The 16,037-nt window shown below is 45.0% G+C and overlaps 1 pseudogene; it reads right to left on the minus strand.

Moving 5' to 3' along the window:
- Positions 1-2,473: 2,473 nt before the first annotated feature.
- LOC142450869 (adenylate kinase 4, mitochondrial pseudogene) lies at positions 2,474-3,057 on the minus strand (annotated as a pseudogene).
- Positions 3,058-16,037: the final 12,980 nt, after the last annotated feature.

The following is a 16,037-nucleotide window of genomic DNA, read 5'->3' on the forward strand; positions in this document are numbered from 1 at the left end:
AACAGAATACAAAAATTGTAGAGCTAGGTCATTAATATCGCATACAAGTAAAACATTGCTGCAGATCACCCAGCCACAGCTGCAGCAGTACGTTGACATGGAGCTGCAGAGATTCAGGCTGGTTTCCAAAAAGGTTGTGAAACTCTTATTGATGTCAGGCGGATCTTGGCTGAAAGCAGAGAATATCAGAAAGATAAGGCATTTGACTGTGTGAACCATAACACACTATGAGTAGCCTTGGAAGAATAGGAATTTCACAAAACTTCATTTGTACTAACATATCCAGGGAAAACCGCATGGTTTAAAATAAGGAAAGCTGGGTGTCAGGATGATTCTCTCTCACAACACTTACTCAATCACATGCTGTGCAAATCATCAGAGAAACTCCTCCAGCTCCTGGGCTTTGGCTCCATCAGCGTAGCTCCATGTGGCTTATCCACAGGAACATCTCGCAGGGAAAGAGCGGGCCCCGCTTCCAGGGAGGAAGACAGGAGTTCTCAGAATCCTCAGGAGAAGACCATCCCCACACAGAGGCTTTATTGCCTATGACCTGATTGACAGGTTAGACGCTACTCCTTCACTCAAGTTGCAGTAGATTATGTACATGCCATATCTGTCTGGGAAGAAGTACAGCCAGAATGCTCCTCAGAAGCAAGGATAGCTAGACTTTCTTTCACATACTTTGGACATGTGATCAGGATAGATCAGACTTTGCAAAAGGATCCCACGCTTGGTAAAGTAGAGGGACTGCAAAAGATGACCCTCAAGGAGATGGATGGACACAGTGGCTGTGACATTAACTCAAACATGACAAGAATTGTGCTTCCTCTCCTCTTCTCCCCTCCCTTAAATGACAGATTTGGCATGGACCTCCATGCCTTTGCTGACTCATCTATAAAAGGGGTGCACTCAGTTCTTAAAATCCAGGGTCTCAAAACCCATCTGTAAACAATAGGACATCCCCTCACAGAAGGGTCATGAGGAAGGGATGAGTCAACCAGGGCACAATATAGCGCCAATGAAACACACAATATTCTCTGATCATTTGAGGCTTCCTCATCTCCTCCGCGCCCCCACACACTATCATGACCCCAGTCCTGCCTTTCAGCTCTCGCTAGACTGGAGCATGTACACTGGTACAGATAAGAGCTCATGGGAGTAGCGATATCAGGAGGGGAAGGGGAAGGTGGGGGAAGAAGGGGAGGAAAGGGGAACTGATCACAATGATTGATGCATAACACCCCCCCCACATGCACACAAGGGGGACAAACAACAAAAACGTGGGTGAAGGGAAACAGCGGTTGGTTGTAAGACATGAAAATAATAAAAAAATTTCTGGAACACAGACAACTCAAAATTGTTTATTGATATGTGACATTACCATGTGCAAGAAAAAAAGTATCTTTTGTTTCCCCTGATCATGAAGCCATCACACTCAATCAGGCACAGCTCAGGCTACATCTTCAACCCCCGCAGGCTCCCTGCTCTTTGCTTTTTACAACATGCTTGCATCACCTGCCGGAGGAAAACGCTGCTGGCATCCCTAGTTAGCAGAATTTCCAAAACACAATTTTGTGGTCTTGAGTAAAAAGCTAAAACATCTGTTAGTCCAGTATTTTCACAGGATCTTATTATTTCATGTATGAGGGATGATCTTTTCATATGTATGTTTTTTAAGATTTTCTAGGAGGCTTAGGAGGCTTCCCCCCCCCACACACACACACAATAAAAAGAACCATGTCAATCCATGAGAATACCACCAGTCGTTGTAGATCCTCTGCATAGCTCACTTCCCGCAGCAGGACGCGATCTCGATAGTCTCCCTGATCTCAGCTCTTAGAAAAGGAGATTTGAGAGGGACCAAAGCAACAGCCATCGGTATTCCCCTCCGAAGAGAGAAAAGAGATGTACAAATCGTGCCGTCTAAGGAAGTTAGTAAAGCCAAATCATTTCATTTCATTAGGTCTGCAAAGGGGAGACGACGTGCAACATGGATACAGGAAAAAAAGGTGAGGCTCCTACCAGGAAAAAAAAATGAACGGTGGGCCCATTCACTGCAGACCAGAGAAGCAACCTTTGAGAGCATTCAGCTTCAAACCCACTGTGACCAGCAGAACACATTCCAGGGACAACTCCCGGGCTGTAGTTGTTGGCATGCTCAGGCCTGCTGGTGCCCTAGTTCCACAGCCTTTGAAGGGTAGAGGCAGTGGCCGACACCACTGAGTATATTCCTAGAGTGACAACATGGCTGGCAAAATTGGCAAGAGTTTAGATCATACACCATTTGAAATTCCATCTGTACCTGATTCTTCACAAAGGGCTTGAGACCTGTGCAGAGGCATGTGAACATGGGCAGGTGGGCTCCTTCAGAAAGGCAAAGGAGAGCTTCTCCCTTCATTCTTTCTGTTCTGAGTTTGCATAGACCAGTTCACCGCGTAAACTAGGAAAGACAGCGCAAGCTTTATGAGGGAGCTTCTAGTTTGGACCTGGCGCCAAGACTTCCCCCACAATTGAATGATGCTCACATTTTCCTGGTTCTTCCTTCAGGTAGCCTCAGTAGGCTTCTTTGGATTCAGTAGGTGAGATCTTGTGTGCACACATAGGGCCAGATTTTGTCAGTCTCCATCCCCGAGAATTGGCGGAGCACTCCCAGCTCTTGTATAAATCAATGACTGGCTTAGCCACATCCTTGTACTGCCCTAGCCTGGCAGCAACTGCTTCAGGTTTATCATCTTCCTGCTGGACCAATGGCTCACCAGTGATATCCTCAATGTTATGTACGTGAGTTGCATAGAAGTCAAGGTTAGATACCCTTCTACTAGCAGGGTGAATCCAACGCGGGCTGAGAGGGTCTTTGGGCGTTTCGAATGGAATGTTCAGAGTGATCACTAGATGCAGCTCCCAGACTCTTGTCCAGGGCTCCAGCCTCTGCTAAAGTCCTAGGGAAACCGTCGAGTAGCCGTGCTGGCTGCGCCCATTCTCCAGCTTCAACGCCATTAGGCATGTGATCACATGGTCTGGAACCCAAAGACCTTTCCCTACGTACTGCTTTACCATATCACCAACCCATGCTTACCTCGATGTTCTCGCACAAGAAGTGGCTGCTGGAGAGATGCTGGAGGCCGAAGTTGTGGGAGATCCTCTGGGACACGGTGCCCTTTCCGGAGCTGGGCGCCCGAGGATGACCGCATGCAGGAGTTTGGAAGCCTTTGCCAATGCGGGAAGGGAGGTGGCCAAAAAGATAGCGGGCCCTGAAGCAAGCCGGAGCACTAGGAACTTTGTTTCTTCTTTCCTCGTCCCTAGCACCCTCACCGAAGTGTCGAAAATAATAATAATTTATCAAGGGGGCACGAGGATAGGAGGAGGGAGGGAGGGGAAACGGCTCAAAAAGAAAGTAATTGTTTAGAACATGATGATGGCAACATATGTACAAATATGCTTGATAAAATTTGATGTATGGATTGTTATAAGACCGGTAAGAGCCCCCACTTAAATGATCTTAAAAAAAAATCCAGGGCCTCTCTGAACTTGATCTTCCTTCCCTTGGATGGTTCCCCATGCTTTGATTCTTTCTCTGATCAGGACCTCTCCCAGCCCAGCAGCGTTAACAATGACTGTCGACACCAGCCATTATTTAGATTACTTAGTGTAGCATATTGCCCGTCCAGATTCCAAGTCCCGATCTTCTACAGTCACACACACACACACACACACACACACACACACACACACACACACACACACACACAGTAATGCAGTCAGTAAAAGTCAAGTCTGGATCCTCAGTCTTCCATATAACCTTAAGATTTGTTGAACACCTTCTATGTGTCAAACATGAATTTCCTTGAATTATCTTGTATTTCCTAGGTCTGGAGTTCTCAATCTTTTCACTATTTTATCTTCCTCTATGATAGGTATAGCACACTGGCTCGGTGAGTGAAGAATTGGTTGTTAATATAAGGTCAGAAGTTCAAACCCATCAACCACTCTGGGGGAGAAAGATGAGGCTGCTTGGACTTCAAAGCATGTGCAGAAATTCATAAAGATTCCTGTGATATGTGTTGATTGGAGATGGGAGTTACTCACAGTTATCTTAATAAAATTCCATCCTGGTAAAAAAGAGTAATATGGTCTCCAGTGAATTTTAACTTTGGGGCCAATGTATTGCAATATCATATACCTTATAAATCGCTGATTTTTACCCCCAATCATTCTGTATGCATTTACTGAGAAAGTGACAACACTGGTTCTGAATTATGAAAGATCTAGATTAGAGTTGTCCTAAGAGAGTACAGGACTAGGTACTGGAAGGACCTGGGAAGTGGCTGGGAAATGGTGAGACCTGGGAAAGTCAATGGTATCAGAGTAATCACAAAGAAACCAAAGAGTTATGTAGGCAAGCTGATGTAAGATAGATTCAAGAGCAGATACAAACTGGAACACTGCTGAGACTCCACCACAGTGAATCTGTAGGGCAGCACAATCCTGCAGACTAGAATTCCATACCCAATGGAACCTTTGGTGTCTAACAAAGACATGTGCCACCGCAACCCCCCACCCCCCACCCCACCCCAAGGGCTTCATGATCCTTACTACCTTCTGTGCTGGATGCAAGAGAGGCAAGGTGTGACCCACCTCTGAGACGAGTAAGTCACCCTGAACTGTGGTTTAGATTGGGGAATCTGGTGGTCAATCAGCTGACCTGAGAATACTGAGGGTCCTGCGTGCTTGTCTGACAGAGCAGGAGACTGAGCATCTGAGGTGTCAGGTGAATGACAGTGGCAGCGAGCACCACTGCAGCCACCCACTGGGTAAAGGCGAGGGTTCTGTCTGGTTCTTCTCTGTATTAAGTGGAGACCTTTCTTCGGCTTACCTAGAGAGATTCCCCCCAAAATTAGATTTTTATGCGCTTGAAGTTTGAACTTTCCATAGCAGAAGCCCTGGAGTGCCCAGCAGAACTTCTGAAGGGACTCAAGCTGACCACCAATGTTAGATAAAGCCACCTTCCCTCAGGGCGGACTCTTCAAAGGAGTGGGACAGCCTGAATGCAACCTGAAGGCTTGGCTTGTGCAGTGGGGGCCTCCATCGTGCTCAAGTGTCACCATATGCACACTTTCTTTCTTCGTCTTCTTCTTTTTAAAGTTTTACTGGTATATACTTGACATATCATACAATTTAATCATTCATTCATATTAAGAGGACATCATAACAATAATGAATTTCAGATCAATTTCTTCTTGCACTCATTGTTGTTAGCTCCCCATTTCCCCACATCTTCCCCTTCCATGTCCCTAGGTAATTATTAATCCAGTCACTGCCTCTATAGACTTACCTATCGTGGGTTTCACATACAGAAAATCATGTAAAACACAAACAGGAAACAAATAACAAAAATCCAACAACAATGACAGAGAAAGTTGAAAATATTCAAAACTGAAGCAACTTTAAGATTGGTCAAAAAGGAGATCAAATGATGAGATATTACGCTTTAATCGAACTACATCTGTCATTATCAACTTTATGATGCTTTCTGTCTGAGAGCAAGGCTATCACATCCCTGGACTGTGTTCAGAGGGATGCTCCTGAGGCTTAATCTATGTGTAGACACTGCAAATGAATTTTGAGCTTCTATAATCATTTATAGGCTTCTCCAACCTGGGTGCTCACAATCTAAGCTCTAATACCAATCTCTCTTTAGGATTTTGAGTTTATTATTTATAATCCTTAGATCACACCAGTGTTTCTTCCATGTGGATTTAGTTGGAGTCTCACTTAGATAGATCTGCTTGTTGGAGGACATGCCTTTAAGACCCTAGATGCTATTCTTTCTGGTAGCTGGGAACCATCTGGTTTCTTCGCCACACTTTGCTTAGCACCCATATCTTCAGCGATCTCTTCACGAGGGCTGGCAATGTTCTTCTTCATGATATAAAAACAAGGGCATTCTCTTAGGAGCCTCCTGGTAAATAACAAAAACAAAAATACAAACTGATGGGAACTCCAGGCCCAGCTGCCCTGCAAAATCGAGGGGACAAGAATAAGCTATTGCAATGAAGTCAATCTAGTTACTTTTAACTGTGTAACCTTCATGCACAGATGATGTTCTAGATTTTGCATATAGTAATATTTATAACTTTAGCTATAACATATTTTTGGCATATGCAGAGACACATCCTAACATTTACCATAATACTGACCTGGATAATAATATGATGCTAATTAGTACATGTTCCCAAATATGGGAAATAGCTATATGTACGTAATGCAAAAACTGAAAATTTGTTATATTCTTATCATTAAATTATCTTTTATGACATCTTTTCATTTGCTCATTTAAAATTATAGCATTTAATATGGAATAAGCATCAAAATTGAAGTATGAGCCGTGGGGTGCAGTGAGTTCCTTAATTTGGTTCTTCTAGCTGTAGTCTTTGTTACTCCCACCTAATAACTGGATAGAATTAGGCAAATGAGAGATTCTTGGAGATTACAAAGGGACTGGAAACTTGCTAATGATGTAAATAAGGTACTTGGCATTCTTGTGGGACTGGGACTCACAAGATGTGTGGAATCCTAATCAGGGGATTTGTTAGTTTTGTTATCCCAATTGGCCTAAAATGAGCCATCCCTAAGGCAAAAAGGGGAACTCTCACTACTGTCAGGAAAGCAAAGGCAGGAGTGGAGTACTGTATATACTTGTGTATACACCGAGTTTTTTTCAGCATATTTTTAATGCTGTTTTTGTGGTAAAATAGGTGCCTTGGCTAATATTCAGGTCAGCTTATACTTGAGTATATACGGTATGTCCTTTGGACCCAAGATTCACGTGCTGAACTTCCTTGATCCAGAAGACAGAACGCTGTAACACTGAGGAAGTGAGGACACAGCAAGACCCTGTGGCAGAGAATCAGAGGGGCAGAGGCAGCAGGACCACAAGACTGGCAGCAGATAGGTTGCTGGACTTTGGAGTCAAATAGCTGAGTACTTTGGGGCAGGAGGCTTGCTGGTGAAGTGGGGTGCCTCTGAAAAGAGCCCTTCACCACTTGCCTGAGCCAGGCTGCGGGACTGAGGGGAGGCATTGCCAGTAGGCTCAACTGAAAGGAGGCTGACCAGATGGAAGAACTGACTTCTGAGCACCCCTGAACATAAATTGTAACCTGCTACTTCCTTCATAAAGCACATAATTGTGAGTATTGTCTGTGAGGTCTCTGAAGTCATTGCAATGGATTTCAAACTCAGCAGAGAAGTAGGGGGTGCTTTGGGAAAGATGGTTGGAGTTACATTGACCGAGCTTCATAGGAACCAGCTACGGGTGGTTGATGCAGATTTTGATTCTTTCTCTTCCTTGTGAAGCCACCCAGTGAAGGTCAGAGGCTACCCTGGTGCTATTTTCATAAGGCATTTCAAGCGAAATTGGTGAAAGTCAAATTTGCAGTGTAGGAGATCAACAGCATTTTACATTGATTGTTGAAACAACTAGGTTTACTGATTCATTATCTTTCTTTTTTTTTATTTGTCATTATCTTTCTTGTAGAATAGGTAGAATGCTTGTTTGCAGAAAATGTAGTATATAGAAAATATCTCAGTACCCTATATCCAAGAAAATATTTATAATCTAGGTCAACTCATTTGCTAAAATGGCATAGTGGATTTTTGCATTCAATGAGTTATATTATAAACAAATAAACAGACCCAAATGTATTGCACTGAGTCAGCTCAGATTCTTGGAGAGCCCCTTTTAGGACAGGCCAGAACTGGCCCTGTGGATTTCGAGTATTATAATTCCTTATGAGAGTAGAGAGCCTCATCTTATTCCACTGCTAATATAATAGCTGCTTTTGAAAAGAAGCTACACCACGGATAGCTAACCCGCCCACACCCCACATATATGCAAAAAAATCAAATTTATTGCTATTAAACTGAATCTGACTTATATGGATCCTCTAAGGACAAGGCAGAACTGACCCCACGGGTTTCTGAGGCTGTAAATTCCTTATGGGAACTGAAAGCACATCTTTCTCCTTTGAGCAGCTGTGGCCTTGAACCACCAACTCTGCGTTTAGTCTGACTGAAAACCCACACCACCAAAACACTGTGCGTGCATGCACCGGCACACACACGCACACACAGATGTGTATATATATTACCTATATATCCCATGGAAATGTGGGCATAAGCGGGGGGTGGGGGGGCGTGGGCACCACCGATTATCAGTGGTTAGAGGCCTCATATGCCTGGATCCAGCCTGGACACAGTGACTCAGCGGATGAAAGTGCGTGGGGTGACAGAGGTCACACTCACATTCCTGGTTGTGCCCGTTTGTTTCTTTCTCTGTGTAGAGGGGAGACTCTCTTCTGCTACTTGGGAAGATTCCCAGGTTATGCTCATTTTCAAGAGCTGGAGTCCTGGGCTTTCCAAGAGAGAAACTCCAGGGTTTCCACCAACCCTGGTGACATTGACCAGTCTGTGCTCAGGACGATGGTCTGAAAGAGGAAAGAGGCATTAAACTCAAGCTGGAAGGCTGATCCGGGGCAGTGGGGGCCTTGACCAGGCTGACTCTTGTTCCTGTATCACCAGGCGCACAATTTCCCATTCAGGCTTCCTGAAGCACCCCTCTCTCTCAAGGACATTAGGTCACCTCCACTTAAGGACATTGTAGATGGATCTCTAGGATATAAAGGTATTGTGATAGTTACATTTGTGTCAAGTTAGCCCTGCCAAGATTCTCAGTGGCTAGGCAGTTAATACTAGTAATCCCCCATGATGTTTCCTAACACAGTGTAATAATGTAATAACAGAGTCCCTAATGGGATCTGCTGTGAGCTCCCTAGGTCTGACTCCTGAAGACGTTTCCTCGAAGGTATGGTCTATATAAGCAATCCCAGTCAAGAGCTTGTTTATTTCTTGTTGGGTCTGGATCTTCCATTTGGCTCATCAAGCTCCAGTTCTTGACCTGACTTTATTTGAGTCAATGACCCATGATGCTGTCTAAAGCCCCAGGGAGCCATCAATGGCCTCTCATCTGACCTGCGACCTTGGATTCATCTGCCTCTGCAGCCACCAGCCTATAGTTTTCCTGCTTCTTGGCTTGTCAGCTGCTGCAGCTCCTTGAGTCAAGAAAAGCTTCCAGTTTAACATCTGTCCCACAGACGTTTACTGGACTGGATTTTCCCATAGCTACTATCACATGAGCCATTGTCTTGTTATAAATATCTATCTAGTTTTGCTTTTTTAGGAAACTAAGACATCTTGCAATCAGTTTGTTCTCTTTGTGAAAAGGTAGATTTCTTGGTTCAGATTGCGTATGTAATCATTTTAGAAAGGAAAGGACAGGGGAAGAATAACCCACTCCTCTCGCAGCACTCAGCGTTGTTTTCTAGATGATGCACACTGCAATCATTTTAAGTCCCTTCCAAAGCACGATGTTCCGGTACGTGAACAGCTACTATATTTTTAAAAGCAATCTTATATTTTTGCATGCTGAAATCATTCCTGAGTGTACCTGGCATAAATAATGTCTTGGTAAAGATCTCTGTAAAGAAAGGCATCGTTCACATTCTCTGATATTACTGATCAAAATCAAACAATTAAATTATATACTATGTATTTTTTGGACATCAGAGGTGAGGGGCAATGGTTTCTTTCCCAGGATTACGCCAACGGGCTGGTTATCACTGGATTGGACACAAAGGTAGGAAGGAACACACGATGTACATAAGAGAATGAACCAAACACACACATACACAATAAGCAACAAAATTGCTGTTTCATTTAATGTTCTTCTGTGGGAAGGTGCTAGAGATGTGGATGCTTTCTGGCGTTCTCCCCAGAGGCAACTGGGGAGTATGAACTCTGGTTGGCTGGCTCTCTGTTTTGTGCTACTACCTCTTGAAGTTTAGGAACCCCTGGCTTTGATGCTAGGGGCCAACCGCCTATATGTATGATCTAACCCAGAGCTGCCACTCCAGGGTGCTGACTTGCTGGGGGGCAGCAGGAAAGGCACTTTAAAAGAACTGCAGTATAAGCCAGTCCAAGTCCTCACCCAGCCCTCACAGGAGGTCCTCAGCTAGGGCCTCCTCCCGCTCCTTCTAAGCTCCTTTCTAGGGAGGGAGTCAGGGTGTGTGGTGGATCTGGTCAGGGCTGGAGCCCAGTGGAGGCAGAGTCCACAGAGGGTGTAAGACCCAGGGAGGCTGCCTTCCACCCTTTCCTTTGCTGACCTGACCCTTCCTGAGCACCATGGAGTCTGTGAGTGCCCGCTGGCAGCTCTCACCCCCTGTCACAGCCCTCATCTTTGGTTCCCACAGGGCATGTGGTGTATGTTTCCTTCGTTTCTACATCCTCCACATTGCCCACCTGTGTCCAGACTTCCAGGGGGCTGTGTGCAGGGTACTTCTGGAAATAGTTTTGTGCAATTAATCACCACCAAGTGGCTACCTGTTGGGTTACTACCCGAAAGGCTAGCTGTTTGAAAACCACCAGGTGCTCCGTAGGAGAAAGATGAGGCTTTCTATTCCTACAAAGAGAGACCAGTACCTAGAGAAGGACACCATGCATGGTAAAGTAGTGGGGCATCCACAAAGAGGGAGACCAGCAAGGTGGATTGACACAGCAGCTGCATTGATGGGCTCAAACAGAACAATTTTGAGGATGGTGCGGGACCAGTTAAGTGTTTCCTTGCTTTAGATGGCATTGGGGACCGACTAGACGACACCTGAAAACAACAACAGAATTACAGTCTACTCCGGCACAGTTCTCCTCTGTTCAATAGGGTTGCTATGAGCTGGCATCCACTGGATGGTAGTAAGTTCAAGTTTGAATGACGGCGCTCAGGACCTTCCATTTTACTTTCCTGCACCTTGGCATCGTCAGAGGCCCCATCATGGATTGAGAAGGGGGAAAGGGTAAAGAGAGGGGACACCATTAGGTTGAGATGAGGTTCCCACGAGAGACAACTCAGCCCAAGTCCAGGTCTAGATTCTTGAGCGCATCACGGGAGGCATGCACTGAGCTCCAGGCTGCAGGAGATGCAGGTTTGTAGATTTAAGCCGGCCCTGGTCTCTTCCCAGACCCGGCAGGGGTGTCCGTGTTGGACCGCCCCCGCTGGAGACTGGGGAATATGCAGTCCACCCACCCCCTTGGGAATCACTGGATTTCTGTCCCCACATCTCACGTCCCTCTAAGGTTACAGAGCCTGCCCTGGTGGTGTAGTGATTACTTGCTGTGCTGCAAGATGGAAACCACCTGGGCAAAAAGAGGGGTTTTCTACTCCCGTAAAAAGTTCCAGTCTCTAAGAACAAAAATTCAAATCACTGTGAATGAGGGGGAGTGCAGATTGGGGACCCAGGTCAAGACCCATCTGTAGGCAACTGGACACCCCCTTACAGAAGGGTCTTGGGGAGGAGATGAGCCAGTCAGGATGCAGTGTAGCAATGATGAAACATACAACTTTCCTCTAGCTCTTAAATGCTTCCTCCCCACCACTATCATGACCCCAATTCTACCTTACAAATCTGGCTAGACCGGACGATGTACACAGGTAGATAGGAGCTGGAAACACAGGGAATCCAGGACAGATGACCCCTTCAGGACCAGTGGTGAGAGTGGCAATACTAGAGGGTGGAGGAAAGGTAGGGTGGAAAGGGGGAACCGGTTATAAGGATCTACATATAACCTTCTGCCTGGGGGACGGACAACAGAAAAGTGGGTGAAGGGAGATGTTGGACAGTGTAAGATATAACAAAATAATAATAATTTATAAATTATCAAGGGCTCATGATGGAGTGGGGAGCAGGGAGGGAGAAGGGAAAATGAGCTGATACCAAGGGCTCAGGTGTAAAGCAAACATTTTGAGAATGATGATGGCAACAAATGTACAAATGTGCTTGACATAATGGATGTATATATGGATTGTGTGTGATAAGTTGTATGAGGCTCCAATAAAATGATTTTTTTTTTAAAAAAAGCTCCAGTCTCAGAAACTCACAGGAGCAGTTCTATCGTGTCCCATAGGGTTGTCATGAGCTTGCGACTGACTCCACGGCAGTGAGCTTGGTTTGGAGCCCCGGGCCCCAGGTGAATGCATTCCTGGTTCCTCTCTCCTTTTCTTGTTGCTCAGAAAGGACCAAGGGACATTTTCTGGAACCTCCTGGATTTGTTACGGATTTTGGAAAGAACTCTGAAGGGATCATAATAAACCAGAGGGAATCATTAAGTGTGAAGAAAGGGCAGACAAGGACTCCATGGGTATTCTTGGTTTGAAAAAATTTGTAGTCATTGAGGGGGGAAAAATCTAATTTCTTCCAAGTAAACACCCTTCTCTTAGATTAGGGTTTGCACATCCTTGGCCTTCTCAGAATTTCTATACTCCTTCCTTCCCCCTCTCCCTCTTCATTCCCCATCATGGTCCAAAGCCCTGGGAGGGGCTCCCAACAGCTCACCTGCTGCTGCTGATGTTGCTGTGTGCCATGGGTTGGTTCTGAGTCCCTCGTACAACAGAACAGAACATTGCCTCGCACTGCACCTTCCTCACAATTGTTCTGATGTTGGAGCCCATTGTTGCAGCCACTGTGTCAGTCCATCTTGGCCCCATCACTGCCCTCAACTTAGTAAATGGGTAAAGCATGATTTGTGCGAGTCCAGCCTTGGCCATGCTGCTGCAGCCTCCTACCTTGAAGATAAACTTCCAGGACCAGTAGTCCTGCTAACACGAACACGCTAAGCCTGAGGCTGTTCTCTGTGCCTGTCTGCCAGTTCTGCCTGGCTTTGAACCTCTGCTTTCCATGGGAATCCTCTGCTTCACCACACCCAGTGTATCTCCTCTTCTTCTCTTCCTTCCAGGTCAGTGCTTGGCTGAATGTGCATAGTGAGAAAAGCCCAGACCTGAGAAACCCTGCCTCTTCTGTCCCTGCCCCACTCTCCTAGCTCTGCTCTGTTTTGCCACACCTCCTAGTTTTTGCCCCTTTAAAATGTAATAGGGGATACAACCCAGCTAAGGACATTGTTTACTTGGAGTGAATCAGACTTTTGCCCATCAACAACCACAATGTTTTTCAATCCAAGGTAGTGATTTTAGGCCTCACCCTGAGGCCCCAGTCAATAATTTTATTAGGCTTAATATCTAGCTCTTTCTTTAGCTTTGTGAGGGTCTTGTCTTTCATTCTTTCTTTAGCCTGATGCCAACTGATAGGATCCCTTTCACTCAGCATAACACACATTGTTTCACTCTATCGCTCTCTCTGGAATTACAAAACAAAACCCTTACTGCTATCAAATCAAGGCTGACTCATAGCAACCCTATAGGACAGGGTAGAACTGCCCCCTGTGAGTTTCCAAGGCTATAATTGTTTATGGGATTAGAAAGTGCCATCTCTTTCCCTCCAAGCACCTGGTGGTTTCAAACTGCTGACCTTGCAGATCCCAGCCCAACATGTAACCACTATGCTACCAAAGCGCAGGCAAAAGAGTGAAGGAGAAGAGCAGAAGAGCAGGGGAAAGAGGAAGGCCTCGTTGAAATGGATTGACACAGTGGCTGCCACAAAGGGCTCAAATAGAACAGTAACTGTGAAGATGGCCAGGACCAGGCAGAGTTTCATTCTGTTGTGCACAGAGTTGCTGGATGCAGAAACCAATTCGGTGGCCCCCAACAACAAGAAATCCAGGCACATCTGGATTTAACACTCAGCTGCTACCAACTAGCATTGTGACCTTGAGTAGCCCTCCCATCTTGAAAGTTCAGTCCACACTTTCACAGTTGTCCTTGCTGAACATTCTGAATCCTGGTTGGCAGGGTGCAGGTCCCCAACAATAGAATGGGTCCTGAGCAGAGGCTTTGCGATTATGGAAAAATCATCCAGACAGAAAAACAGCAGAGCACAGGGAACCCTTGTTCCTATGTCAAGGCCAAGAGAGAGAATGCATTTTCCAAAGGGTATTTATAATCATGGCTCCTACAAATCTTTCAAAAGGCAGACACACTTGATACAGCAGAGTTTACATAGTCAATGGTTAACATCACAAGCGGGTAACATAGCAAATAGCCAATGAAATGTCTCAGTGTCTTGACCCAGTGCTAGTTGACCTTGAAACACCCCCGAGTCCTCTCCAGGGGAGCATTCTATGATCAGTATCAGAAGGAGACATCAGAAGAGTGTTTGCTACATCTTATGGTGGGTTGGACAATAGAACCTCATTACTCTTATATATGGATAACCGTCAGGCATAATGATTTCACAGATGCAGGAATGAGACTTCTTTTATGATAGCTCCTTGATGACAATTCCTTCATGGGGGATTATTGGAGGAACTGTGTTCAGTCATGAGAATGTGTATTAAGATTTATTTATAGCTCATACTTGTGAGGGTCTTCCCTCACTGGAGCTGAGTATCCAGATCCATAATTATGAGCATAGATAGAGGATTGAGCTGCATTACATTTTCATCCAGTGCCTCCGTTAACTACATAAACAGTCTGAGTTCCCTACGTATGCTGAAGCTTTCTCCAGAAACAGCAAGTAGTTACAAAGACTGAAATGATGGCAATAAGCAAAATAGTTCATCCAGACTATGCAACAAGACTTTGAATCCAGGCATGTGAATGCAATCCCTCAAAACCATCTACCAACTGTTTAATTGCATCTCTGCTAGGGCATGTTTTTAATTCATCCTTAAATCTCCCTTTTTAAGCTGTTTTATATCTAATGATATGGTTCCCTTAAATCCCTGCAAATGGTTTCTAATTAAGGACTTATCATGCAAGGTTTCATTATATGGATAAAGGGTTACACAAAAGTCAGCAATATTCCAGTCATATTTCAGCATCAATTGCTGCTGCTAGCCCATGATTTGAAAACAATTTGTTGTAACTCAGCTATTTTCTCTACCAGTTCATTGTCTACCTTTGCCTGAGTGCCTGAGAGTAGATGAGTCTGCATAAAAGGTTCAGTTTCAATAGAATTCTAGAGTCTTGGTGGCAACAGTAGCGGTGGCAGAAATTGTTATAAGTCTTAAAAAGGCAACAATTGCCATTCTCAAGAACCAGAGGCTGTAAAATAATGTAGAAACTGGTTCTTACCTTACATTACAATGGGTTGGATGAGAAAATTTATAGACAAAAGGTCAGATGCAGTTGAGGTGTGGGGGTTCCTGAAACATAGATGCTTCAGAGCCCCGGACTTTATTAGGTGCAGGTTTAAATACTCTTCCTGTTACATAGCTTGCATCATGTGCTAGGATGACACACAAACTTTACAATTTGAAGGTTTACAAAGGATCATTACACATCAGCCAAGTTATTCACAGATGGGACAGGAGGATACGGCTAGGAATATGAAGTAACTGATAAGTTTGCAGACTGCTGCCTTCTGCAGCTTTAGTCAGGGAGCAAGTGTCTGTTTATCTCAGGTGGAGAGACAGGCCAGCCATTGCTTCATCAGCTCCCATGGCTGAGCCATCAGCTTTCCCTCATGGGCCATGAACTGTGGAAGGTAGTGGTCCTGTCTCTTTTGCCTAAGGAGTAAACAGCTGTCTTTCTCCACCCCCCTTCCCACCCCCCAAGAGACGTCTTTATGATAAGGCCTGCAACAGGAGGTGAGGTCTTTGATGTTTCTGATAATGTCTGTGACAGAAAAGAGATCCCTGAGCTTTCTTCCCACCCACCCAAGTCATATCCTCAGCTGTTCTTCTTCCCTGGGCGGCATTCACTGGAGAGGCTCATTTGCATGGCCCCTCCCCAGTGAAAACACAAAGACAAATGGCTCCTCTCATGGGCAGTTGAGCAAACCCCGATCCCAATCGTGATTTCCATCCATCCACCAGATCTTCTCGTGGTCAGTTTGCTTTTTAGGGGTACAAAAGTATCTTTTTGCTCTAGATATTTTAAGTTTTTGTTAGAGAGGGAGAGAGAAAGTAGAACTAATAAAGTCGACTGAAGTTAGTCACATATAGAACCTCTCTTTGTCTCCCCCTTTTGTTTTAGTAGCGGAGATGTTAAAGTGGCTTGAGTAATCCCAGCTATTTTGCTTCCTTTGAAAGCTAGTAAC

The sequence above is a fragment of the Tenrec ecaudatus genome, chromosome 6, assembly GCF_050624435.1.
Source record: "Tenrec ecaudatus isolate mTenEca1 chromosome 6, mTenEca1.hap1, whole genome shotgun sequence".
Taxonomy (NCBI): Eukaryota; Metazoa; Chordata; class Mammalia; order Afrosoricida; family Tenrecidae; genus Tenrec; species Tenrec ecaudatus.